Here is a 26,823-nt window from a genome sequence, read left to right on the forward strand (position 1 = left end):
TATAATCGGATTATCGGGATAAACAACTAAAATCCAATCTATTTTCTCTTCTAATTGATAAATTAGTGAAGTGCTTGCACCCAAAAAAAAAAATTATGGTATATGGGCTTCAAGGAGATGTCAATACAGATGAAGCCGAAGGCAAGTCATTCTATGATGAGAAGCGTGACAGCTATGGGTATGATTGCATCCGTTATCTGAGGGAAAACTATGATATCAAGAGCGAAATGAGAGCCCAATTGGGTAAATATTCTTTCTTAGCTACTTGCTGATTAATTTGAGCATGCATACTTGGTCTTGTTCCCTTAGTATATAATCGGATCGATGCTACCCAAAACTGTGCGTTTTATATGAACATGTATACAATGTACTCAAAATTAAGAAAACGAACTTACTCAAACATAGGGAATGAAGATTGTGGAACTTAGTACTGACCCGGTGCAGATATAGTCAATCTTGGTGCTTCTCCTCTGATGAGCTATCCTTTAGGCTTTCTCTAATGGGCAGAGCAATGTATGCTTGATGATAGCTACTAGCCACCTTCCCATAAAAGCTTACTAGTCCTAATAATAATAGGTCTAATTTATCTATTTCATGTACATATAGGGCTCCTTATGATATCAGTAATGGCCATAGAATAAACTGTATCTACATATGTATTAGGATTGAATTAGAACATCAACAGCAGTGCCCAGCTACTTACTCTGCAATTATGTAGCTAAGTTGTTGCTCTACTAAGTGAGTATCTATATTTTCAATTGGAGGATTATGTTATCTCGCTTCATGGTTCCGCAGCCTACATGGTTTGTTTATGAAAAACTCCGGAAACTCGAACTGCGCGCAAATTCGATTGTACCACTTCCAAAATCCAAATATTGGATGTCCGAATAAAAAGTACATCAAATTACCACCACGTACGTACAAATACACTCCTCCCTTTACCACCGGCTACATATATCTTGTTTAAATATTCCACTACTACCCTTTTACCTAAGTTACTGTTACTTTTACTTTTTACTTCCACTTTCACTGTGAATAGAATAATTACCGCTAAAATCGTATTTGAGCTTATTTTCAGTATTTTCCCAGTAAGGTCGTAATTTAAAGTAAAAGACTAAAAATGACAAATACATACTTTAGGACGAAATTGCATTCTAGACTCAGAAACAAAATAGTAACAACTAAAACTTTATTTATTGCCTTGAAGAGTTACAAATAACAAAGTTGGATTGAGATCCTCTGAAGTACTGCACTTGTGAATTTCATCAAATTTGCATCCTTAAAGTAATCCCACAGTTGTTACATTTGCCATGTCATCTAATACAATTATTGGTTTTTTTTCCTGCTAAACTGACATTAAAGTGGCTATCTTTTTTTTTTTTTGGCAGTGGAAGGATAATTTTTATTAGATATACAAAACTTTACAAACACAAACACACTTACAAAGCCCACTGTGTGGGGAAAACACTAGGCCTGGGATCGGTTTTGAAAAAGCAAAAATTTGCCGGAACCGGAAAGGGTACATCCACTATGCCAAAAAATGCTTCAGACCATACCCCTTAGACGACAGAAGAGGTTTTTTCTGTTGTCTGATTTTTTTGAACGTCTTCAGACGACAGTTTTAACTATTTCTGTTGTCTAAATAGTATCAAAATCAATACTAGATCAATTTTTTCAAGTTTGTTGTAATTTAGAAAACTCAGACAACAGAATTCTGTTGTCTGAGTAAATGAAGAAATTATTTCTTCTTGTGTGGACAAAAACTTATTTTTGGCTGAACTAAAACAGATCTTTTAATAGACCTAGACCCGGCCCCGTGCTTTCCCACACTTGGTGAAAAAAAATCAGAAAACTCATTTTCCATCTCCCAAACCTAGTAGCACCTCTTCTTCGATGCTCTTCCACCCTCGTTGCTCTCTCATATCGGTCTACAAACCAACAACCAAAGCCGGCCGGGTCAAGTCAAGTTCTTCAAGGAAATAGAAATTGAAGCGTAGAGATGAGAGAAGACAGTACGAAGAGAGAGAAAGTAGATCTGGTTTCTCAATTCTCCATCTTCTACCTCCGAGCATCATCCGGTGACATCGCCACTACCAATGGACTCTTCGGCCTCCAATTAGTTGACCCAGGCTGCGTCATCCAACGATATCGAAAGTCAGCACCACATGCTTCCGACTGCGAGTCCGGATCTACACCCAACAGAGATCACAGAATCGGGAGCGATTTGGGGATTTAGGGTTTTGAAATCGAAAGCGTCGTCGTTTTCGAAATGGCGTTGGGCAAGGTGAAGGAGCTCGTCTCGTCCAATCTGGTAGTCATCTTCAGGTTCTCTCTACCATTTCATCTTCTTCTGTGTCTCTATATATATAGAATTGTCGATCGTTTTGAACCAATATGGAAATTTGACAATGAGATTTTGTTTCGCAGCAACAAGCTTTGTCTTTACTGTGTTTGCGTGAAGCAGCTCTTCGTTCTAAAATTGGGAGTCCAGTACAAGGCCATTGAATTGGACCAAGAGAGTCAGTACCCAATCTTCTCCTTTCAAATTTGCATTGGATTCTACACTAAAGTTTCAGCCTTGATTTCAATTGGGTACTTTTGTTTTTATTCTTTGATTCCTGTAAATTTTATTCAATTGGGTTATTTAGCACAACAAGCAGTTGGTTTTTGAGGGAAGCCAGAAGCTACAGCCATGCAATATAGCGATTAGATTTCAATTGGTGGTGTTTGGACCCAAAATGAACATTTTGGCCTGACAAGGCGTGTCTTGGAGAAATTGAGCCAATGTCAGTGGCTCAAGCTATATATTGTCGACAAGCTCGAAATATATATTTAGAGGCTAAATAAAGCCTACTATGGAAGCACGGAAGCATGAAAAGTTAACTTTAGCACATTTTCCTACTTCGGCTAGGAGAAACCGAGCTAAACAAGGAAGGAGGGGCGGCAGACTAACCAAATGAAATCTAAATGAGCTAAAACTTTCCAGATTAATTATAGAAAGCCCAAGGATCATTTCTTATGAAGAGTGCCAGAGCTAGATTTGAGTGGAAGACCTTCAAACAATCGGTCCAATTTTCTACAGAAGCAAAACTGGAAAACTGGACCTGTAAGAGATCCAGCAGCATTTCCAGCCTAACCGCATGGAATAAAGCTCTGAAAATTTGTCAAGATGATCAACACTCATAGTGGAACATTTTTTATGAAGAAATCGAAGGCTCATTCTGAAGGCTTGTTGGAGAAATAATTGAAGGAATAAAGGGGCAGAAACTGACCTAAAACCAGCTCAATATTCACATGTTCATGTTTCCTACCCACATGAAAAAAGCTAGATGCTTTTCTTTTTTTCCTTGGATATATTTTCCTACTACAATCTCTTTAATAGATCATCATCACTTCCATGTTTTTGCACCTTCATGCCTTGCTTTCATTTCATCATTTCTCTATCTTTTCCATATTTTACAAATCACTTTCATACTCCACTTTCATTATTTTTCTTTCACTCATCATTTCACTCTTCTTTTTCTTCCCTATATAAACACCTTCTCCTCTCATTCTAAAACACCCATTCACATTCAACAACAACATCTCTAAGATGATCTAAGTTCTCTCTAGAGCAAACCTCTCTAAGAGCAACTCCTCTCCTTCTCTTTCTCTTACCGGTGATCACACTCCTAGTCCTAGTCTTCTCAGAAGCCGACTTTCAGTGCCACCAAACCCTCTGTCAACGTACTTCGGTCCTAGTCTCCTCGGGAGCCGACGGTAGTGCCGCGACCACAACGGTTACAGAACCAGCCAAGCAAGGGTAACGCCCTAGCAACCCAGCCAAGCTAAAGTCACGCTTTAGCAAGTTCTCCTCACTTCCCAGTGGTTCTCGCTCTGCTCGATCTACAACATCGAGTATCGATTGTGATTTTCAAGAAGCTCAGCAAAAGTCCTCGCCACGAGGTACAAAGAATCCCGCGACGAGGTTGGTGCTCTCCTCGTCTACAATCGCTCAACAGAAGTCAGGTCAAGGGACACCCCCGACGACCGCACCCGAACGGTGCTGGCACGCCCGCGCAAGAAAAGAGACTGTTGACCAGCTGCAGCAAAATTGGAGCCAAACATTTTGGCGCGCCCAGTGGGACCTACTGTAGAAGTTTTTCTCTTGAAGCACATTCAACCACCGGGCTTCAAAGCCAAACATTTTGGCACACCCGGTGGGACCAGGTTAGAATTTTTTTTCTCTTGAATACATTCAACCACCGGGCTTCAAAACAAACATTTTGGCACGCCCAGTGGGACAAGGTTAGAATTTTTTTTCTCTTGAAGACATTCAACCACCGGGCTTCAAAACAAACATTTTGGCACGCCCAGTGGGACCTACTGTAGAAGTTTTTTCTCTTGAAGCACATTCAACCACCGGGCTTCAAAACAAACATTTTGGCACGCCCAGTGGGACTACACCAGAGTCTTTTTATGTTCACCATCATTGGGATGCCAGAGGAAATTCTTTACCAAAAGAAATTCCTGAAGTCATGGCGACGATAGAAGGCTATGTGCCCATTGGCTTGATATCCTTCAAAAGAATTCTACCGCATACCATGAGAATCTGAGTAAAGCTCTCGCGGAGGACCGTCGACGGCTCGATGAGTTCACGATTCCAGAACCTGCTCGCGAAAAGGTCATTTCTGAGACTAACTTGCCTATAGGTGGCAATCAACGTAAGGGTCTCACTGTTGAGTCACAGCCTTACACAGAGGTTGTGCATGGAGAAGACGGTCCACAAGAATGTTTTTCTGACAATGAAATTGTCTCTGAACATATAGCTGATTTCTCCACTGATCAAGCCAAATATGTGGCTACTGATCAGATGCATGGGGGGCAAGATATGACCCATGATCATCCCTTTGATCAAGAGAAGTTGGCGACAGTTGGCGACAAAGCCGATCTTGGGACACCGTCATCTCCCAAATTGCAATTAAAGATCATGCCTCGTCAACCAACAAAGATACTTCGGGGGCAAGATTACCCCTCTCACGAGCCAAATTCCTCCAAATTCCTCAACGAGAAGTATCTTTGTTCTTTTCCTACAAGCTCTCACAGGAGGGATTTTTACTCTACAAATTTTGATACATCAGAGCTTGGAATGAAGCATAGATGGCCTCCCCCGTGGTCTTCTAGAGGTTAGCCAAACATGGTGATGCTAGCTTCTTTCTTTCTTTGCTTTTAATTTTCTGTTAATTTTTTCGTTTCTAGTTTTCTTTTCGTTAAAAAAAAAAAAAAAAGTTGAATTTGGTAAAGGGGTTGTGAATCATAACGGAATAGGTGAAGTCTCTTTTGTTAATATTGGCCTAAACTCCTTATTGGTGCCTAGTTCAGGTCCCTTAAGGTCCCTTAAAAAAAAAAAAAAAAAAAAAGTTGAATTTGGTAAAGGGGTTGTGAATCATAACGGAATAGGGGAAGTCTCTTTTGTTAATATTGGCCTAAACTCCTTATTGGTGCCTAGTTCAGGTCCCTTAAGGTTAAGGGCGGCTTTTATTAACACTTGTTGAACTGTCTTCACACTTATGACCTTTCTCATCTTAGTAAGTATAGCCTATGTGAAATGGTGTCTAGAAAGGGGACAACATTCATGACAGGTTCTTGAATCCAGAAGTGCGTGCAAATGGGCCTAAACCACTATGTGGGTGTAGCTCATGCCAAAATGGATTCTCCCTCTCTTGTTCGCCCTCCCCCACCTGGCCATTTCAGTAAGGTTGCCCAAAGGATTTGAAAGAAAATTTGTGTCTAGACGACTATACTTGGGCCGCATGTCTAAACCTTGATTCACAATGTCTTATTAAAATAAAAAAAATAAAAAAAAAATACAAAAATACAAAAAGAGTTTCAAATTTGTGCGTCGCGGAGGATGCAAAAAATTGTGTTCTTGCCTAATAGTGGCTGGAACTTGCTAATATACTTAAGAGGCCATTGGTATTGGTCTGGGCACATATACAAGAGGCATTTAATATGCCTAGTATGGTATTAGCAGTGGAGGAGGTCAAATCAATATTTTTGCCAATAATTGTAGCGAAAGCTGGGTTGCGAATTGTTGGCAGCGAAGTGGTTTTAATTACATGGCCTCGCAAAGGATGGTTCGCGAAGGAAGACTGGCGATTAATATATGTATGCTCACTATGTATAATTAAGAGGGAGAGAGGCTACTGTTCAAGTAATTTTAGTCAAGCCAATACAAGTGGCTTTGGAGCAACGACATTATAAGAGGAGTGCTGATTCAAGACCTCTTCAGTCAAGACGAAGACCTTTGACTTCGAGGTCTGGGGGGCAATGTTTGGACCCAAAATGAACATATTGGCCTGACAAGGCGTGTCTTGGAGAAATTGAGCCAATGTCAGTGGCTCAAGCTATATATTGTCGACAAGCTCGAAATATATATTTAGAGGCTAAATAAAGCCTACTATGGAAGCACGGAAGCATGAAAAGTTAACTTTAGCACATTTTCCTACTTCGGCTAGGAGAAACCGAGCTAAACAAGGAAGGAGGGGCGGCAGACTAACCAAATGAAATCTAAATGAGCTAAAACTTTCCAGATTAATTATAGAAAGCCCAAGGATCATTTCTTATGAAGAGTGCCAGAGCAAGATTTGAGTGGAAGACCTTCAAACAATCGGTCCAATTTTCTACAGAAGCAAAACTGGAAAACTGGACCTGTAAGAGATCCAGCAGCATTTCCAGCCTAACCGCATGGAATAAAGCTCTGAAAATTTGTCAAGATGATCAACACTCATAGTGGAACATTTTTTATGAAGAAGTCGAAGGCTCATTCTAAAGGCTTGTTGGAGAAATAATTGAAGGAATAAAGGGGCAGAAACTGACCTAAAACCAGCTCAATATTCACATGTTCATGTTTCCTACCCACATGAAGAAAGCTAGATGCTTTTCTTTTTTTCCTTGGATATATTTTCCTACTACAATCTCTTTAATAGATCATCATCACTTCCATGTTTTTGCACCTTCATGCCTTGCTTTCATTTCATCATTTCTCTATCTTTTCCATATTTTACAAATCACTTTCATACTCCACTTTCATTATTTTTCTTTCACTCATCATTTCACTCTTCTTTTTCTTCCCTATATAAACACCTTCTCCTCTCATTCTAAAACACCCATTCACATTCAACAACAACATCTCTAAGATGATCTAAGTTCTCTCTAGAGCAAACCTCTCTAAGAGCAACTCCTCTCCTTCTCTTTCTCTTACCGGTGATCACACTCCTAGTCCTAGTCTTCTCAGAAGCCGACTTTCAGTGCCACCAAACCCTCTGTCAACGTACTTCGGTCCTAGTCTCCTCGGGAGCCGACGGTAGTGCCGCGACCACAACGGTTACAGAACCAGCCAAGCAAGGGTAACGCCCTAGCAACTCAGCCAAGCTAAAGTCACGCTTTAGCAAGTTCTCCTCACTTCCCAGTGGTTCTCGCTCTGCTCGATCTACAACATCGAGTATCGATTGTGATTTTCAAGAAGCTCAGCAAAAGTCCTCGCCACGAGGCACAAAGAATCCCGCGACGAGGTTGGTGCTCTCCTCGTCTACAATCGCTCAACAGAAGTCAGGTCAAGGGACACCCCCGACGACCGCACCCGAACGGTGCTGGCACGCCCGCGCAAGAAAAGAGACTGTTGACCAGCTGCAACAAAATTGGAGCCAAACAGGTGGATGGATAGTTGTAGTTTCTGTTTGAAATTTGATTTTGGGTAGTGCTTAACATCATCTGGGATTTGCAATCGTCTTCTTCTTGCTCTGTATGCTTTTCAATCTGTGTATTGTAAATTGTTCAGGCGCACACACTGCTCTGTTTCCAATTCTAACCCCTGTATCTGCTCTTCCGTCTAAAACTTGGAGAGTTGGTACCACTGGTGTTAGGTACTTTACTCATTGCAGATACCGTCTTCATACCATAGTTCTATTGAAAAATCTAAACTTTGTTACATAAAGAAACTTTTCTAAAGTTATTTGTTTCTCTAGGATCCAAGTTGAATTTAATCATTTTATTTTGTAGGAATGCATCCAATTCTTCAGGCGTGCCTGCTCAGTTATTGTTAACTATGTTGATACTGTGAATATTTACCATGATATATTTCCTGAGTGCTTATAGTTGTTTAAAAAATTTGAGCTTGACCTGAATCTTTTTTCCTTATGATTTTCTCGCTCTGTTTCAGAAAGAATAGGTAGGATCAGAGTATAAACTGAAAATGGTTAAATATAAATTGAGTTTAAGACAAGTAGCATTTTATTTGATTTTCTAATTCTGGGTTTTGGTTGCAGAGATTAGTATTTTCTTTTGGGATTTAGTTATTCCCCCAACACAGAGAAAGGGACGAGACGAAACAAAAAGAGAGAGAGAGAGAGAGACAAGAGAACAAGCAAGAACGAAAAGAAGGAGAAGAGAGAGACGGGAAGCTCTTGCTTAGATTGGTAAGATTTTGGTTTAGTAGAGTCAATACCAACGTACTTTAAACTGATTTCCTTGAATTAGTTATTTGTATGCAGTTTTCTAGCTATCCTAATCGGTCTTTCGTTTGCTTTGTATCCAGTACTTTTTGCGTTTTAAACAGGAGTTTTTAACAAGAAGGTCGGGTCAGTTTACTTTATTACTGCTAGGCATATCCATGTTTTATTAGTCAATCTGATTTACATATCAATTTGCTGTCTTTGTATTTGGATCAAATAAAGCTTGCAAAAATCGAAAAGGCAAATTACTTTGTTGGCTTGGGACAATAATAGGGAATGAATCATAGTAGTTAATAGTTATCATTTTTTTTTTCCGATATAATTAGGATAGACGCGGTTGGCCATTTATCCCAAGTATTGCTTCCTGCTTTTCTGATTTGTCACTTCTTTTCCCAGCTGCCATGTAACTTTTGGTCTTTGGTTTTTCTTCCTTTTTAGTGAGACCTGTCTTCATTTATCTGTGTGCAACTACTTTGTCTATGTAATTTTGCTGATGGAGATCTTCAACATCAGTGGTAAGTTGTAACTCATTTCATATAAGAACATGTTGTAGACAATGTCTATTGGAAGCATGTAAGGTTGTGCTGCATGGACATGCTGAGTTTGAGGCAAGTGATGTTATCTTAAAGTTTCGTTTAAACAAATATTGTGAATATGCAAAGAGGAAAACAGAAATTCTTCAATTTTTTTGAATTTCAGGCTCTTTTTTGTCCCCTTCAAATTTTGAATTTCAGGTGCTTTACTACATATTTAGTTTTACCAATGTGTAGTGGTTTTCAAGAGGAAACATTAGCTAAATGCTTTTTAAATTCATTTTCAGTTTCTCCTGTAATTCTGATTTTTTTTCTTTCATGTTAGTAGGTTATTTGTTTGGAACAAATAAACACTACAGACTGAAAGCACACAGGAAGATCACATGATGATAGTTACTGATGTTGGATTTAGAACAAATCTCCTGAACAGAATAAGGACAAGTATGATCGTAGAGTTCTACGAGTTCAGAGTCGATGAGTAAAATAGAGGCAATGTTTGAAGCTAAACTTGAGAGGTTAGGGCTAAACAGCAGTACTTCTACTTTGGAGCGAAGATTAATTTGAGAGGTACAAAGCCTATGCTGATCATTGCAATGTTAAGTTTAAGCAGCACAAGTAATTGTTATGTTTTACTTGAAACATATAGTGAAAAAAACCCTCATTTATGTTCTGGTTTACTTGGTATGTTTATCTTCCTTTTTCCTCAATTCCAATAGCTCTGTTCTGTAACATTTCATATGATTATAAGCATCAAATAATTGTGTTCATCATGAACTGATTGAATTTGTTGCAGCTGTTTGGCTCCAATTTTGCTGCAGCTGGTCAACAGTCTCTTTTCTTGCGCGGGCGTGCCAGCACCGTTCGGGTGCGGTCGTCGGGGGTGTCCCTTGACCTGACTTCTATCAAGCAATTGTGGATGAGGAGAGCACCAACCTCGTCGTGGGATTCTTTGTGCCTCGTGGCGAGGACTTTTGCTGAGCTTTCTTCTTGTTAACACAATCGATACTCAATATTGTAGATCGAGCAGAGCGACATCACCGGGAAATGTTGAGATCTTGCTAAAGCGTGACTTTAGCTTGGCTGGGTTGCTAGGGCGTTACCCTTGCTTGGCTGGTTCTGTAACCGTTGTGGTCGCGGCACTACCGTCGGCTCCCGAGGAGACTAGGACCGAAGCACGTTGACAGAGGGTTTGGTGGCACTGAAAGTCGGCTTCTGAGAAGACTAGGACTAGGAGTATGATCACCGGTAAGAGAAAGAGAAGGAGAGGAGTTGCTCTTAGAGAGGTTTGCTCTAGAGAGAACTTAGATCATCTTAGAGATGTTGTTGTTGAATGTGAATGTGTGTCTTAGAATGAGAAGAGAAGGTGTTTATATAGGGAAGAAAAAGAAGAGTGAAATGATGAGTGGAAGAAAAATAATGAAAGTAGATCTAAGTTCACTTGTAAAATATGGAAAAGATAGAGAAAAGATGAAATGAAAGCAAAGCATGAAGGTGCAGCAACATGGAAGTGGTGATGATCTATTAAAGAGATTGTAGAAGAAAAATATATCCAAGGAAAAAGAGAAAAGCATCTAGCTTTCTTCATGTGGGTAGGAAACATGAACATGTGAATATTGAGCTGGTTTTAGGTCAGTTTCTGCCCCTTTATTCCTTCAATTATTTCTCCAACAAGACTTCATTATATGCCTTCGACTTCTTCATATGAAATGTTCCACTATGAGTGTAGATCATCCTGACAAATTTTCAGATTTTTATTCCATGTGGTTGGGCCGAAAATGCTGCTGGACCTCTTACAGGTCCAGTTTTCCAGTTTTGTTTCTGTAGAAAATTGGGCTGATTGTTTGAAGGTCTTCCACTCAAAAAAAGCTCTTGCACTCTTCATAAGAAATGATCCTTGGGCTGTCTAGAATGGATCTAGAAAGTTTCAGCACATTTCGATTTCATTTGGTTAGTCTGCCACCCCTCCTTCCTTGTCTAGCTCGGTTTTTCCTAGCCCAAGTAGGAAAATATGCTAAAGTTGACTTGTCATACTTCCATAGTAGGCTTTATTTAGCCTCTAAATATATATTTCGAGCTTGTCGACAATATATAGCTTGAGCCACTGACATTGGCTCAATTTCTCCAAAACGTGCCTTGTCAGACCAAAATGTTCATTTTGGGTCCAAATAGCAGCTTCCGAACAGTGTTCATCAAGTTTCTGAAGATTACATTTGGGAAAACTCTAATATTTTACAGGCCAGTGTTTACATCAGAGGAAGTCGAGGTAAAAAAAAATTATTGGAAAAGAGATGAAATTTCATTTGTGGTTTGATCCCTCCCAAATATATGTGATGCTTTATTTCAGTATAACCACATGTTCATAATGCATGCTATTTTACACACAACTTCGATTTATGGTGTCCTACCGTCCTCACTATATACCTCACTATATACCATCAAAGTTTTGATTTCTCTCAGTTTTGGCAGCCATAACATCAACAACTAAAACTTGCCTGGTGGCTCCAAATGATCACAGAACACTAAGCCTAGATGCTTTACAAAAGAATGCACCAACTGTGAAGAACAGACTGCTGCTGTTTGATTTGTAGCACCATCGAGGTGGAAGCAGCTTCTCAGGATTATGCTCATGTCAAAGCGTCCTAAAATCCCCCCTTCTGGCCCAAGCCACAGGACCAACAAGACACCTAATCCCTCGAGAGATTACTAAACACTTCTATTATTTGTATACAGAGAGCAGCATTTCCAACTGAAGTTTGGTTGAAATTTTTGGCTAACTTCTTCATGTGTTTCTGATTTTGTTTGATGGGTTTGATTATTCTTCTATCGTTTCTTGAACGACTATATTCCCGCAGCAAAGCACGGGTACGCTTTCTAGTGATCATCTGTTGTTTCTACCACGTTTAAACAACAGAAAAGTAGAGTTCAAAGAGCTCTCAGACAACAGAAGTAGGTGGTTGATATGTTGTTTCTACCAACTTCAAACAACATAAAAGTATATTTCTAATCATTCTCAAACAACAGAACATAACTAAAACAATGGTTTAAAGTCCAAACAAACAACAGAAAAATGAGATTGAACACTACTTCAGACAACATAAATTTGAGTAAGACTATACTCCAAGTGACATTCAAACAACATAAAAAAACTAAAACTGTAGTTGGAAATCAAATCTAACCACAAGAATCACAATTATCTGTAGTCCAAAGAAATCTCAAACAACATAACTCACGATATAAATGTTGTTACATACGAAATCAGTCGACATATAACTGTCATTGTTCTTCAAATCAGACGACAGAAACAACATAAATATGTAGTGGTATGGTGTTTCAGACGACAGAAAGACCCCGATTCTTCAATATTAGGTACTTCAGACGACAGTACCTTAAACTGAATCTGTCGTCTGAGTGCATTATCAACGACGGAGAATATCTGTCGTCTGAGTGGCTAAGAGACGGCAGCCACTTAGACAACAGATTTTTACTTCATCAGACGACAGATCATATCTGTCGTCTGAAGGCTTTTTTTGGCATAGTGATCGGTTCGATTGTTGTATTTGACATGGGTGGAACCGATGGGAACCGGAACCGAGAACCTTCGGTTCGGTTTTCCGGTTATAACGGTTCCTTGGTGAAGTTGAAAAAAACCCCAGAAACATGCAATTTTCCAATTTCAGACTTTTGGCTTCTACATTCCTGCTTCTAGTTCACTATAACTTGGAAAAAATGTCATAATGATATGCACTATGCAGTTATGCACATATGCACTGTGGACTGTGGAGTTATAAACTCAATAACTTACAATGAAAATCTAAATTCCAATAAAGAACTAAAAACGTATGCAGGTAATGGCACTAATGCAAACTCACTAAGTGCAGATATGCAAATTCAAACTCACCACTCACCAAATCAAATCAGTAACAACAACTCAACAAGTACCGCAAGTCTAACAAATTACAAATAAAGAAACTAAACAAAGTCACCAAATGGTCCAAGTCAAATCAGTCCTTATTTCACTAATTCAGTCTATCCCATCTTCAAGTGTTCAAATTTTCCAGCTCTGCAGTTCTGCTCTTCAAATCTACAACTCTTCATCAGTTCATTAGCCAACAACTTCACAAGTCTTAGATCCTACATCAGTTCATGACTTCGTTAGTGCATACTTATTACTCACAAAGACAAGTCATACATACCAGCTTTAGCAATTGTAAAATTAAATAAGCTTACTGGCAAAGAAATGAGCACTAAAAGGGAGTCTATAAAGTTGGACAGAGCAAATTACAAAATTAAATAAACTGAACATTATCAACGAAAACATTACCAACTGAAGCTTACTGGCAGAAAATTAAAAATTGGACAGAGCAGAATACCAAATGAATCCTGGCATTTCCAACAGGAAAGATAAAATCAGCAGATTACCAACACAAATGCAAATTTCCAACAATCAGAAATGCAAAGATGATTAGGAGCAGCTCGACCACAATTCAGACATACACTTCCATAATTCAATCAAACATGCAAAGGTACACAAATACCAACTTTAGTAAATCACACACCTAAAATCATACCAGCTTTACAATGCATACCAGATTCCTTCGACATTCAACAATGAAATACCAGATTGAATTGCATTTGCATACCAACAGAAATCTGAAATAAGTAACTCATAATACATACCTGAGATCATTTTTTTTGCTGATCTTGATGCATCAGTAGCTGTCAATGTTTTCGCAGTCTTTGATGCCTTTGAAGCAGCTTCTTGTGCCTTCTTCTTCTTCTTTTCTTCTTCTTCTTTTTCTTGTTCTGAAAATTGAAAACAAAGATAAATGGAGCATTAGATCAATGCAGCCAACATAGTTTTCTGTAAAATAAAGAAAAGAATCTGAAAGCACACCTTTTTCAACATCTTCAAGCCAGGCCATTTCCTCCGGAGTAGGCACATAAGCCAAGCTAGTAATGCTATCACTTTTCAGCCAATTTTGGAGGCAAATGAGTGCTTCAACTGATTTGGGAGTCAAAGAACTCCGATGTGGGTCAATAACTCTCTTCCCTGTGCTGAAACTCGACTCACTAGCCACTGTACTAACTTGAACTGCTAGAACATCTTTAGCTACAGATGCCAGGTTAGGGTATTTTGATCCATTCAACCTCCACCAAGCCAAAAGATTGAATTCAAGTTTCTCACCTTTTGGTGGCTTTTCTATAGGATCCAAAAGATATCGGTCAACCTCATTTCCCACCACAACAGCATCACCATCTTCAAGCACTTTGTCCCAGTCTGCTAACATGTCTGCCACCTTTCCAGAAACCTTTTTGTGACTGTAACGACTACTGCTGACCCCAGAAATAGCAGATGATGCACTTTTACTTTTTTGTGAGGTTGAACAGCCATTGGAGGTAGCATACAAGTCTGTTAGAGCGATGACAAGTTCCTTAACTTCTTTAGATATCCTCTTCACCTCCCCGACTTCAAAACACAACATCATTGTGCATACTCTTTCGACATTAAGCAGTTTGTACCTTGGATCCAGCACTAATGCAACCAAAAAGAGTTGGTTAATGTCATCGATGGATGCAAAGTATTTTGTATACTTGGCCCTCATCTTTTGTGACATTGCAAACAAAACCCTTTCAGCCTCACTTCCATCAGGCCTATAAGGTTGGCAAAACAGTTCTTCGATTTCACAATGGATGCCAACTATGTCGTGGAATGCCTTTGGTGAAGTTGGGTGGTTTGTAGCACTCACTCTCAAGGTTGTTTCATAGAAAACCCTAAGAAACTTCACAAATACTGCTGCCTTGTCCCAATCAGATTCTGTTGGAGGCCCTACCCTCTTCCTAGACACTTTGGACTTTGTTTGCACCTCTACATAATCACCCTCTTCACCTAGCTCATCATCAGGAACCTCATCTTCGTCAAAGTAACTCTTATACTTAGAGTCATCATCGTCGGCCAGCAAAACAAATGCTTCTTTGAGCTCCAATGCAGTGTCCAACATAATATAGGTGGAATTCCACCTTGTTGGCACATCCAAGACACATATTTTTTTGCAATCAACATCTTCACTTTCAACACAGGCCTTGAAACTATCTAATCTAGCAGATGAACTCCTTACATATCGAACTGCATTCCTAATAGAAGCCACAGACTTATCCAGCAAGTGAAGACCAGACCTCACAATTATGTTAACTATGTCAGCTAAACACTTGACATGTAAAAACTTCCCCCCAAAAATCTGTCCTTTCTCCGAATTGTTCAATTTTTTCCTAATGTAGTCAATGACCACCTTGTTTGCCAAAGCATTATCGACAGAAATAGTGAGAACCCTTTCTATGTTCCAGTTTCTCAAACAAGACTCAAGTATTTTTCCTATTGTAAGTCCTTGGTGATTTGGAATTACACAAAAATTAAGGATCCTCTTATGCATTTTCCACCCATTATCTATGAAATGGGCAGTTAAGACCATGTAATTTATGTTCTGCACCGACGTCCAAGTATCGGTGGTCAAACATACACAATGACCTGCTAATTCCCTCTTCAACTCTTCCTTCTTAGAAGCATACATCCTCAAGAAATTCTTCACTATCACCTTCCTACATGGAATTTTCCACTTCGGAACAGCTACACTACAAAAGTATTTGAATCCTGGTCTTTCTACAGCACTAAAAGGGAGCTCATCCATCACTACCATTACAGTTGCAGCTTCAGTGCATGCTTCCTTACTCCAATGCCTAACTACTGCAGTAGGTTCATCCAAACCATCACTATCCAAAACACTCTGCCCTTGTGCTAAGTCAGCCCTCCCCGGATACCCCTTACATACCTGCTCTATGTGTTTCATCAATGAGCTAGTACCATTACTAGTTGAATTAGCTGCAAGATGAGTAGGACAATACTTACATTGTGCTCTAGTGGTGTGACCGACAACCTCCTCCTTTCCATCGATAATCTCGATAAGAGGGTGGTCTTCCTTTGTGAAATGATTCCACACCCAGCTTCGTTCCCTTGAAGTTGCACCTTTCTTCTCAGCCCTTTTTCTCTTTGCATCTTTCTTCTGACTCTTGGTGTTGGGACGTTGTGAGGCTGCAGCTTGAGTTTCTTCAGCAGGAGCTGCAGGACTGCTCTGGACAATCTCATTTCCAGTAGCAGGGCTTGATTGACTTGAATCCGAACTCATGCATGAATTCAATGAATAAGGAATTGGGTGTTTTTTGATCGAAGAGGGATGAACAACTGAACAAGAATTGAATCGAAGAATAGGGTAGGAATTGGGTGTTTTTTTATCTGAATCGATCAATAGGAATTGGGATTTTTTGGTCTTGAATCGAGGTTCAATCCTCGATTGAACTGAATCTCTGAATCAATGAAGGCTTGAATCAACTTGAAATCTTGAATCGGTTTGGCTGAAAGCGGAGAAGAGTTTTACTCTTTTAGGGAAACGGCTGAAAGAACTAAGAAGAAATTCAGAAAGTGAGAAAAGGGTCGAGGGCTTTTAGGTTTAGCCTTGTATAATAATACTATAATGTATACTTGTCGACATGTACTGGTTCTACTGGTTCTTGACAGTTTCTAGAAGAAGGAACTGAAACCGAACCGTAAGAGAACAAACGGTTCGGGTTTTAACAAAATGTGGTATTTTTTTTAAAGGAATCGAACCGAACCGGAGTTTTCGGTTCGACTCGGTCCGGTTCTCGGGTCTAAAGTCCCAGGCCTAGAAAACACAAACAAACAAAAGATAAAGAAAACAAGTGGGAACAGCCCATCATTATCCATCCAAGTAGCAAACCCTCCAAGGGAGGAAAGGACAGCAGCATAAACATAACCAGCCACCTGTCGACTAGTTAAGTGACCCAGAGATGTCACAGTACTGTTTACCATCGGAAAATTGGAATACACCCAGTTCATCCCGACATCGGAGCACCACCACAGGTTTAGCCTAATTGCAGACCCAACGGAGAAGGAAATAGCTGGTGCTAACACCGCCACAAACTGATCCATTGCGTGATACAGAGACACCACGAGGACTGCAACCAGTGAACACACCAAATCCCATGCAGAATCCAACAACCAAATCTCAAAACTAGACAAAACGCCATCGAACACCATCAACAGATCGCCAGGCAAGAAAATGCCATGCAGAACGGTAACCAAAGAAAACATAAAAAAGAAAGAGGAATCGAGAAAGGCAGCAGCGGAATAGCTGACATGCCGTTGTAAGACATACGATACAGCACCGAACCGGTGAACATTCGTTGAAAAAAATTATTGGTGAGGGAGACGTGCACCTATTGTGTGAAGAAACTGAGAGTTGAAAATTGGGAGAAAGGTAGGGATAGGTAATCTGAGATCTATAGATGAGGAAGATTTGGGTGATAGGATAAAGGAAGAAAACCTAAGGGAAAAACAAACCTGTCACCGCCGGGGCAGAGTGATCGACCACGAAAGCAGGTCGGAATAAAACCACGGAAGGGTTTAGTTGAAGAGGAAGAGAGAAGCTAGAGCCTCTCTCTCCTCTAATCCATTAAAATGGCTATCTCTCCGTTAACCTTTACAACAAAATAAAATGGATGATGCTCATGAACTGGAATTTTTCAGTGTGGGGATATGAACCTTTCTTTTCTCTTACTCAATTTATCTCTTAATTACAATTGAATAGCCCATTATTCATTTAAACATAAAACCCATTATATGTAACAACTCTGAATCAAATTACCCATTATTTCTAAAGAAACAGAAAGAAAATCTGAAAAGGGCAAACTGGGTAGGAAGGAAACAAAATGGAGGCAATTAGAAAGTGATCGTAAGATTGAAGATCTCAAATAGCAATTAGGCCAACCAACAATCTCTTGTGGAGAAGAAACAATATAACACCCTGATCTCGATTCTTAAAAGGAAGTGAGGAAGAAAGATCGAAGATCCGAATTAGATGACTCCGAATTCTTGAATGTGCGACCTAGTTCTTACTTTTTGATTACAATGTCAATCCAGTTGGAAGGGAAGACGAGAAATCCTCAATTTTTGTTTTTTTTTTGTTCTAGAGTTAACGGCAAATTAACAGGGGTTTAGACAAAAAAAAAATTAATAGAAAAATAATGTATAAATTGTTAGAACCCTTAGATTTGACCGAGAATCTAAATTTTATGAACTTAAAATAAATTCATATTCTCCTCACTTTAGAGTAACCAAATCCTAATAAAGTAATACTATTGCCTTAACATCTTTACAAATCATTTGTTGCCTTGAATAGTTAAAACAAAATGTTTCTATCAACCAACACTATGCCAAAAACCTTATCTGACGACGGGCCAAAATTGTGGTGTGATTTGGAGTAACACCGTTGTAGAGCTAGCCGTTTCATCAGACAACGGTGGAACACAGTTGTCTGAGAAACACACAGACAACGGGTATGTGTTATAACTGTTGTGTGATGGCTCGGCAGATGCCATGCGTAGCTGCGCAGCAGTTGAGGCGCTGCCTTCAGATAACAGTGCTTGGTTTCAAGATGTTGTATGTTAAGCATATCAGACAACATACTTTTATTTTTTGTGTTGTCTGATTGATCCTCAAACTTCAGTGCTTAGACTATATCTGTTGTATGATTTACATTTGGGACAACAGAGTTTAGTTGCTTATGTTGTATGAGTTAGTTTTTGGACAACAGAGTTCACTTGCTTCTGTTGTATGATTAACGTTTAGGACAATTGAGTTTAGTTGCTTCTGTTGTGTGAGTAGAAATTAGAAGACACTGATTTGTTAAAAACCGATGTGTGATATGAATGATTGCAATCAGTTTTTGCCTCATTTTTGACCATTCAGACAACAGGCAGTCGTCATTATATCTATTATGTTGTGTGATCATTTGAACATCCCATTCCTGAATTAGATTGTGCATTCATTTGCTCAATATTTACCAAATGAACAGTACTTCATCAAACACGAATATTGTAAACCATCAAATGAGTAATCTAACCAATACTTTAAACTTCAAAAGCAAAAGAGGTGCATTTCCCAATCAAAGAAGCCAACATTTTAAACAAGAAAAGCATTCTAGTGCATGCCCATCTACTTGGGACATCAAAAAGCTGATACACATATATGTATTATTCCAAAACATGCCACATGGTGCATGCCAATGTACCAGCAGAGAAGCACAAAAAAGATGCTTTCCTTATCAAAAATGTACCAGCACCAAGCGCGCTACTTCAAGGCTCATGCACATATGTGTTGACAACAAACTTCCCCCACTCATTTCGCACTTGATCAATATCTGCTTGGGTGTATTGGCTGCTGCCTCTCCTCTCCCACTGAAATCAGTTTATTATATGAAAAGGATTAGTTAATCATTTTGGTGAATAAGGCAAGGACATAATAACAAAGTTCTGAGAAATTGAGTGAAGTGACTATATTTATAGCTATATATGTCGATACCTTGGAAGGAAACAATGACATGTCTTTATCCTCAACGATATCTCTCATGTATCGCATGATAAAGTACCGGCACTCCTTGTTGCTAGGTTGAGGAGGAATGCCCTAAACACAAGCAAATGACTCAACAAGTGAAATCGAACAAAATGAAATATTGTTTTCTGAAAATCAGAAGTAGTGAAGCTTACAGCCAAATTTTTCCATTGGACTGAACTCCGGCCTTGTTTCTTCTTTTTAGCATTATACATACGCATAGCACTACACCAAAACAACAATATGATCGATGATGTACCATATAGGAAAGGAGGCAACAAGTGTATTAAACAGATTTTATAAAATTGAGTCATGTGTGATCAATATGCATGTAAACCAGCGACTTACGTTTCCACAATAGACATCCAATCTCCTGTGGGTAAGCACCTTTTTAGCGGGTCCATAAAATAGGCGGTTGCTTTGTCCGAATCAACAAGTGTCAAAGTCCAATGATCACTACATGCATGCAAAATGTCATATATCTTGAACACTAAATTTTTATGTTCAGACACAAGGTACATATGAAAGTTTGCAAACCTTCGTGAATTTACCCCGAGTTATATGGCAACATGAACATCTGCCCTGGTTTAGCAGTTACAAGCCTATCTTTCATATGTTGGGCCCTGACAGTTCCATTCCCACACCCACAACACCAATAAGTGAAGGGTCAACAAATGCAACCATGTCAAGCATTTTATAAGCCTTCAACTGATCATAGAGGTACCTGATAACAAATATTTACACCAAGTCAGTAAGTTTCAGCAAACTGACAAAACTCCTTCACTCATAGCTTATATTCATAAGACCTCCTATCAACATGCATCCATGACCTATCCATCTACATTAAATGAAACTAATTTATAACAGAAAACAGACCTACATTTACCGAACCATTTAAAAAGATAGCAACATGCATTTATATATACTCCGATATCGAGTGACTAAGCAAAGCATCTATATAAACCAATTTATCTGTCAGAGAAGTAAAAAATAAAATTGTTCGACCAAAAATTCATTCAAAAAGTAGCTTAAGTGTGCTAAGAAATATATAGGTACTCAACATCCAATTAGTTCAGTCAATACATGCCCTAAACAACAATTAGCATAAATATATGGATGACGAAATGCATCTCTTTTAATACACTTCTAGTAGCCTACCTGTCTTATACATTCAAAATGCATTAATTAATCATGGTAAATGCAGATCAATGCATTAAGGTGATGCATAACCATAAGACACCAAGTCAAACCATACAAAAATGTTTGGACAACATTTTCCCAACTAATAAAGATGCTCCACTTAGTTTGATGTAATATTTTATTGTTTTCTACAAAAGCTTACTGCCCTCACAGAGATATAGCAGCCTATTTCAAAAAACAAACAACATTGATCATAAAAAACACAACCATTTTTTATGAAAGATATAAAGAATACAAAGAATCATTTTTGACAGAAAAGCTTACCAGTTAAGCTCCCAGCAATACTCTTGCTTAACTCTAGCTAGCTTGAATCTCCCAACTCTAATGGATAAAACCCTATACAACAAAAGCAGTGGTTAAAAGCAAAACCAAAACCAAAACATGGAGCCGAGAATTTTAGGCGGAGCTTCAAAATTAATTACTCCTGTTTTCTATAAACCAAAAGCATATCCAGACTAAATTAATAGAGAACTGAAATCCCTACGTTTCACCAAAACTCAATGCATTATCAAAGTTATTCACATTGTCAAAAGTGGGAAAATAACTCAACATATAAGCCCCATCATTGACCAGTTCGCATTACTATGTACTTCAATTACATATCTTAATTACAAGAACAGAACACAAGGCGGTTTATTTATACTTTTAACTTAATTACTACATGTAAAGAAAACATGAAAACCAGTTTCACTCTCATACTAGTCTACCTCTAAAAAAGTTAAGTTCTTTTGCTCTCAAACACTGCTTAGTATACATTAAAAAACGAACTGCAATTTGAGCTCATAATACGAATAGTCTTTGAGCCAAAAAAACACACCTAAAGTTCAACAAAAGGGTAATGGTATCCTACAGCATTGACATTCGATTTTCTTCCAAGACCCACTTTTAGAATCAGAAGCAAATTTCGACCCACATTTGTTGTTCTTAGAACTTCGATTCCTCCCTGAAACTCGAAAACCAAAACCAACTTTAGAACAACAACAAAATGTAAACTTTATCTCAATCTAACACCTCAAAATGAAATCAGCATTTACCCAATTCAGAAAACTTGATTCAGGTTATTTATTTATGCTACGAAACCAAACAAAGAGGTAGCAGAAATTAATGATGAATTCTTTAACGTAGCAAACAATTTCAAATCATAAACTCTTTATCACATGTTTATCAAAAACAGAACTCATCAACATTGACAACCTAATGTCAAAGACTAATATAAAACCAAGGAATGATATCAACAAACAACTCTAATATCGAAACCAAAACAAAATAGATTCTTTGATGTTGTACACTTATATTGCAACAATGATATACCAGATGCAGAGCTGTACAAAGGCTATTGAATGCGTCAAGGAGCAATGAATATGAACGATTGAACAGTCGCAAGTAAGGAAGTCACTCACCCTAAATTCCTAAACGAAACAAAAATAGAATTGAAACACATGCAGCTCAAGTATTTCTGCCCAATTCCAAACTTTACCTTGACAAATAGACCACCTCGGGCAGAGGATATCGACGATGATCTTCTTCCGCTGCTGTTCCTAGTAACCCAGCTCGTTGTTGCTGTTATTGTTGAGTCTTCGTCTTCCTCCTCATCTTCTTCACCCAGATTTATCGATTAATGTACCGAGAAACTCCCCCCTCCCCCTTTTTCCTCCTCCTCCAAATTCCCAAATTGAAAACCCTAATCCCGTGTTTTCAGAAGATGGTGTTTTGAGAAGATGGGTTATGAGAAGAAGATAGGTTTCAAGATGAAGATGGGTTCGATCCGTAAAGAGAAGAACACGGCGCGGGTTTTGCTTTGAGATATGAGTTTTCCGGTTTTTGTCGAAGACTAGCTCCTAAGTGTTGAAAACGGCCGAGTACATTTAAGTTTTGCTATTTTCTCGAAGATGGGAGACAATATGCCCTATTAAGCTTGTCAGAGTGCGGTAGATCAAGTGCATTTAAGTTTAGTTTTTTATTTGCATAACCAATTCAGACACACATGCAAATTAATTTTGGTTATCTGATAATATACAATGAAACTTCAGCTTAAAGATCCAACTACCAAATCTCCCGCCTAGTGCAAATTTCTCCCGCCTAGGATTACCATCGCACATTCACACAACAAAAATAAGCAATTCCGTTGTAGGAGCTTACAAATATTGGCCTTTCGGGGGGCTACTCACTCACATTTTGGGGTACATGTGATTTTCTTCCAAACTTGCACAACGGGGACATCAAAATGTGTCGTATGTTATTTTGCAACTTACTCTCATACAACATATACAACTATACTGTTGTGCAAGGTGAGTCAAAATTTTGACCCAAATTTGAGCAAGGTGAGGGGGAATTTTTTTTTCATTCAGACAACAGTCAAATCCTTATAACTGTTGTGCAATAATTTTGGACCCAAACAAAATTGATTTACAACCTCCTTATACAACTAAATCTCATTAAACCTGTTGTGTGAAGCAGTTTCAGTGATCACACGACGGAAATTTTTTTTTCGTTGTCTAAAAAGTGTAGTGTGATAAGGATTTTGGCATAGTGCAAGGCACTTCATTTGAATAGACATAAACAAACAAGGAGGAATCCTTGTAAAATGAATAACACCAGGTCAGACTCAAAACATTTCTAACAAACAAACAAGGGAAACAAAAGGGCAGTACACTATAGCTGATAAGCTAGCACTCAAGTTTTGTGCCACCTTCATATACAAAGAATCCTGTGCAAAGAATTAGAGCATCTTCTAAATTCCTATCCTCACTAAGTTCTTTATAGTTCTTCAAGCTGAAGCCATGGGTCTTAAAGAGGCTTAATTTGGGCCAAAAGACTTCATCTACAGCAGCTCCAAGTCGAACGTGATTCTTTCCTTCACCGCTTCACGTACAAATGATCCGCCTAAATGTCAAAGTTCCTTGGCGCATTTCTACTCTTGTATAAGACATCCATCCTCATAGCAACTCCTTCCAAGTCACCACTTAATCATGTCTTCAGGGAAGCTAATATGGTCGCAAATCATTTTGCTAGCTCAGGACAAAGATACTCTCAAAGTTGTATTTGGTTTAACAATGTTCCTACTGATTCTCCAAAACTTTTCCACCAGAATCTTTTGCAAGATGAACCCCAGATACGAGAAAATCCCCACCGTGGCGGTGGCACCACTCCGCCTGCCGGAAATGAAAGAATCGGTGGACGCCGTGGAGCAGATCCTAGACTATGACTTCAAGAACAAGAGGCTTCTAGAGGAAGCTCTCATCCACCCCTCCTGCCGCATAAGCGACGCCGTTTCGTATCAGCGGCTCGCGTTCCTCGGCGACACCGTTCTTGACCTCGCTGTAAGTAAAGACCTCTTCCTTGCTTACCCTGTAATTGACCAAGGCGATCTCACTCGGCTACGTTCCGCTAACGTCAGCAACGAGAAGTTCGCACGTATGGCTGTGAGACATGGGCTTTATACCTACCTTCGCCGCACTGCAACTCGTGCTCTCGATTATCAGGTATATATGTGTATATTTGAAAATGAATAACAGAGAGTTCAGGAGTGTTGAGTCGTTTTGGTTTTTGTTGGTCACTTTGAAAATACAGTTTAATTTTCTGTATAAACCTTGTTTAGAATTTTGGATTTTGCTTTCCTGGATAAATTTGATAAACTTCTATTAGGTTAGGGAGTTTACTGAAGCTATAAGACGAGAAGAGGAGAAGACGCCTGTATTTGGACGGTCTGTAGAAGCCCCTAAAGTTCTTGCAGATATTGTGGAGTCTGTGGCTGGTGCTATTTATTGAATTTTGATCTGGAACAACTATGGATGGTACTTACGTACTTGAGCTTCTTTTATATACACAAAAATTAGTTTCAAAGCCTTGGAATTGGGTTTGCAAAAAAAAAAAAAAAAGAATCTTTGTATAGAAGCTATTAGTTACAGAATCTTTGTGTAGAAGCTATTAGTTCTTGTTATTGGTGTACATTTGCAGAAATTTAAGCATGTTTTGGAGCCTATAGTTACTCTTGAAGAGTTGCAGCAACAACCTCATCCTGTGCAACAACATCATCCTGTGACAGAGTTGCAGCAACAATCTTATCCTGTTCAACAACCTCATCCTGTGACAGAGTTGCATCAACTTTGCCAGAAGCAGGGGAAGCATGTCAGTATCGAGTACGGGAGAGGTAAGATGAAGAGTAATATTGATGGGAAGTGTGTTGCCTTGGGTTCGGCTGAACAGAAAGGAAGTGCTAAGGTCAATGCTGCTGAGATGGCTCTGAGTAAGTTGATTTATGATGCGCTGGTTGAAGTTATTGCTGAAATCGATCGGCCATTTTCTGTTAAAAAAGCAAAAGATGAGTTGCATAAGATTTGTGCCGAGAAGAGGTGGCCTCAACCAATTTACACGTATGAATCTATACTTAATTGAAGAAATTTGAGTTTACGATATGCTTATTTCTTTCTTTTGTTGAGTCTCCCAAGGTCTATTACATTTACTTTGCCAGCCCCATATAACCCCTATATACGTACGTATATCTTAGTGGCGAAGATACATATTGTAGCTGATGCACAGAATAACCATACTGAAAACATAATAAAACAGAATTAATTAAGGGTTTGGCAATTGGTTTTGCACTCTCTATAAATTGTAAGTTGGTAGTTAATGGCTGAGTTTTGGTTCAAGCTGCAAGATGCAAAGAGCTTCAGCCCTGTCCTGTTATTTGAAAGGGCTCGAGAGATAGCAAAATGCCCCATTTTTAATGTGCAAGCTTTTTCTTTAACAGCTGAATATTCGATTTATTACTCATAAGTTCACTATGTAGTGTTGGTCCTTGCTTTTTGTGGGTATGGCATGGTAGATCCAAACGTACTTTAAATTTTCTATGTTGTTGAGAGGGTTGGAGTCGACCCAGTAGGATTAATTAGTAGTTTGCAGGCAGGGGGGCTATGTTCTCCATATGGTATAAAAAAAGCCTAGAATATAAGTAGAGGGATAATGTTATTACTACTTTTCTTTTGATAAGATGGCCTGTTTGATCCTTCTTTTCTTTGCGACCTCTAATTCATTTCTAGTTCTAGCGTTTTTCTCTTATGGAGCTGACTGATACTATAGGGATTAGAGAAGATCTTCCTAGCTACTAGTTACGTAATTTGGGTCAGTGCCAAGTAACAAATTATTTTGCTAATTTTGCAGGTGTTTTGTTATGTTAATCCTTCTCTATTTTCTATTGTAGCATTGAGCATGAAGAGGGTCCTCCACATGATAAGATGTTTAAATCGATGGTAACTATAGGTCTGGTATATATGATTGGAGATGCAAATCAAGAGTAAAAGATGCGGAGGACTCTGCAGTTTTTTCGATGATCCGCTCGTTGCAAGACCCTAAAAATGTACGTATGAAACACTCATGTGCCTAAAACGCAGTAGTTTTCTAAAAATGATACTTGATATTACCATATGCGTTTCAGGCACATGGGTCTTTATAAATCCTTACTCCTTTAGGTTATTTTGAATTAAGTTTCAAAGTCCGAAGCCTATATAAGGCTCTCAAGTTGTTTTAGATTGCATTAGAAAATTGAGAGAGAAATACTATCTCAAAGAGCAAGAAATCCAAAGAAGTTGTGTGCTTTATTCATCTTGTAGAGGTCGTGTGTAATGTGTTTTCTCTTCAAAATAAGTATTTGTAATCGTAATTATGAGTAACTAACAACCATTAGTTGTTTACCCAAGAGTAGAGGCTTTGGGTTTAGTTTGTATAAATATTTAAATAAATAAACTGTCAATCTTTATTTTATTGTTTGTATTTTCAAAGTTTTAGTTAATTTTTCTCTTATGTTCTCAAGTAAAAATTCAGATTTTTGGTTCAAGGAAAATCTTTTTTCTTTATTCATTGTTTTAAAATAAATAACAGTGATTTAGCCTGTTTTAGTATCTGCTTTAGCATGAGGTCATTAGGTTAACCTGCGGCATGTTGAAGACTAGTTTTTTTTATTTATTTTTTTTATTTCAATGTTTAAAACTGTTTTCCAAAAAATGGCAAATTTTGAATTTTTGCTTATGTCAACATAAGGCATAGGAGTCATTACTCTTATTTAATTTGCCATTTTTAGTGTTTTCCTTTAAAAGATGACCTTACTGAGAGAATACGTACGCCCAGATACAATCTTAGTGGC

At 38.6% G+C, this 26,823-nt stretch overlaps 2 long non-coding RNA genes and 1 pseudogene across 2 annotated transcripts; all 3 read left to right on the top strand.

The window, feature by feature from the left end:
- Nucleotides 1-1,742: 1,742 nt before the first annotated feature.
- LOC133728352 (uncharacterized) lies at nucleotides 1,743-8,587 on the top strand. The gene is made up of 3 exons (XR_009855802.1): nucleotides 1,743-2,325; nucleotides 2,428-2,519; nucleotides 8,307-8,587. It is a non-coding gene; the product is annotated as an uncharacterized LOC133728352 (long non-coding RNA).
- Nucleotides 8,588-8,671: 84 nt separating this feature from the next.
- Nucleotides 8,672-11,846, top strand: LOC133733282 (uncharacterized). The gene is made up of 4 exons (XR_009857600.1): nucleotides 8,672-9,007; nucleotides 9,354-9,592; nucleotides 11,198-11,288; nucleotides 11,483-11,846. It is a non-coding gene; the product is annotated as an uncharacterized LOC133733282 (long non-coding RNA).
- An 11,374-nt stretch (nucleotides 11,847-23,220) lies between these two features.
- Nucleotides 23,221-26,433, top strand: LOC133732619 (ribonuclease 3-like protein 2; annotated as a pseudogene).
- Nucleotides 26,434-26,823: the final 390 nt, after the last annotated feature.

The sequence above is a fragment of the Rosa rugosa genome, chromosome 2 (genome assembly GCF_958449725.1).
Source record: "Rosa rugosa chromosome 2, drRosRugo1.1, whole genome shotgun sequence".
In the NCBI taxonomy this organism is placed as follows: Eukaryota; Viridiplantae; Streptophyta; class Magnoliopsida; order Rosales; family Rosaceae; genus Rosa; species Rosa rugosa.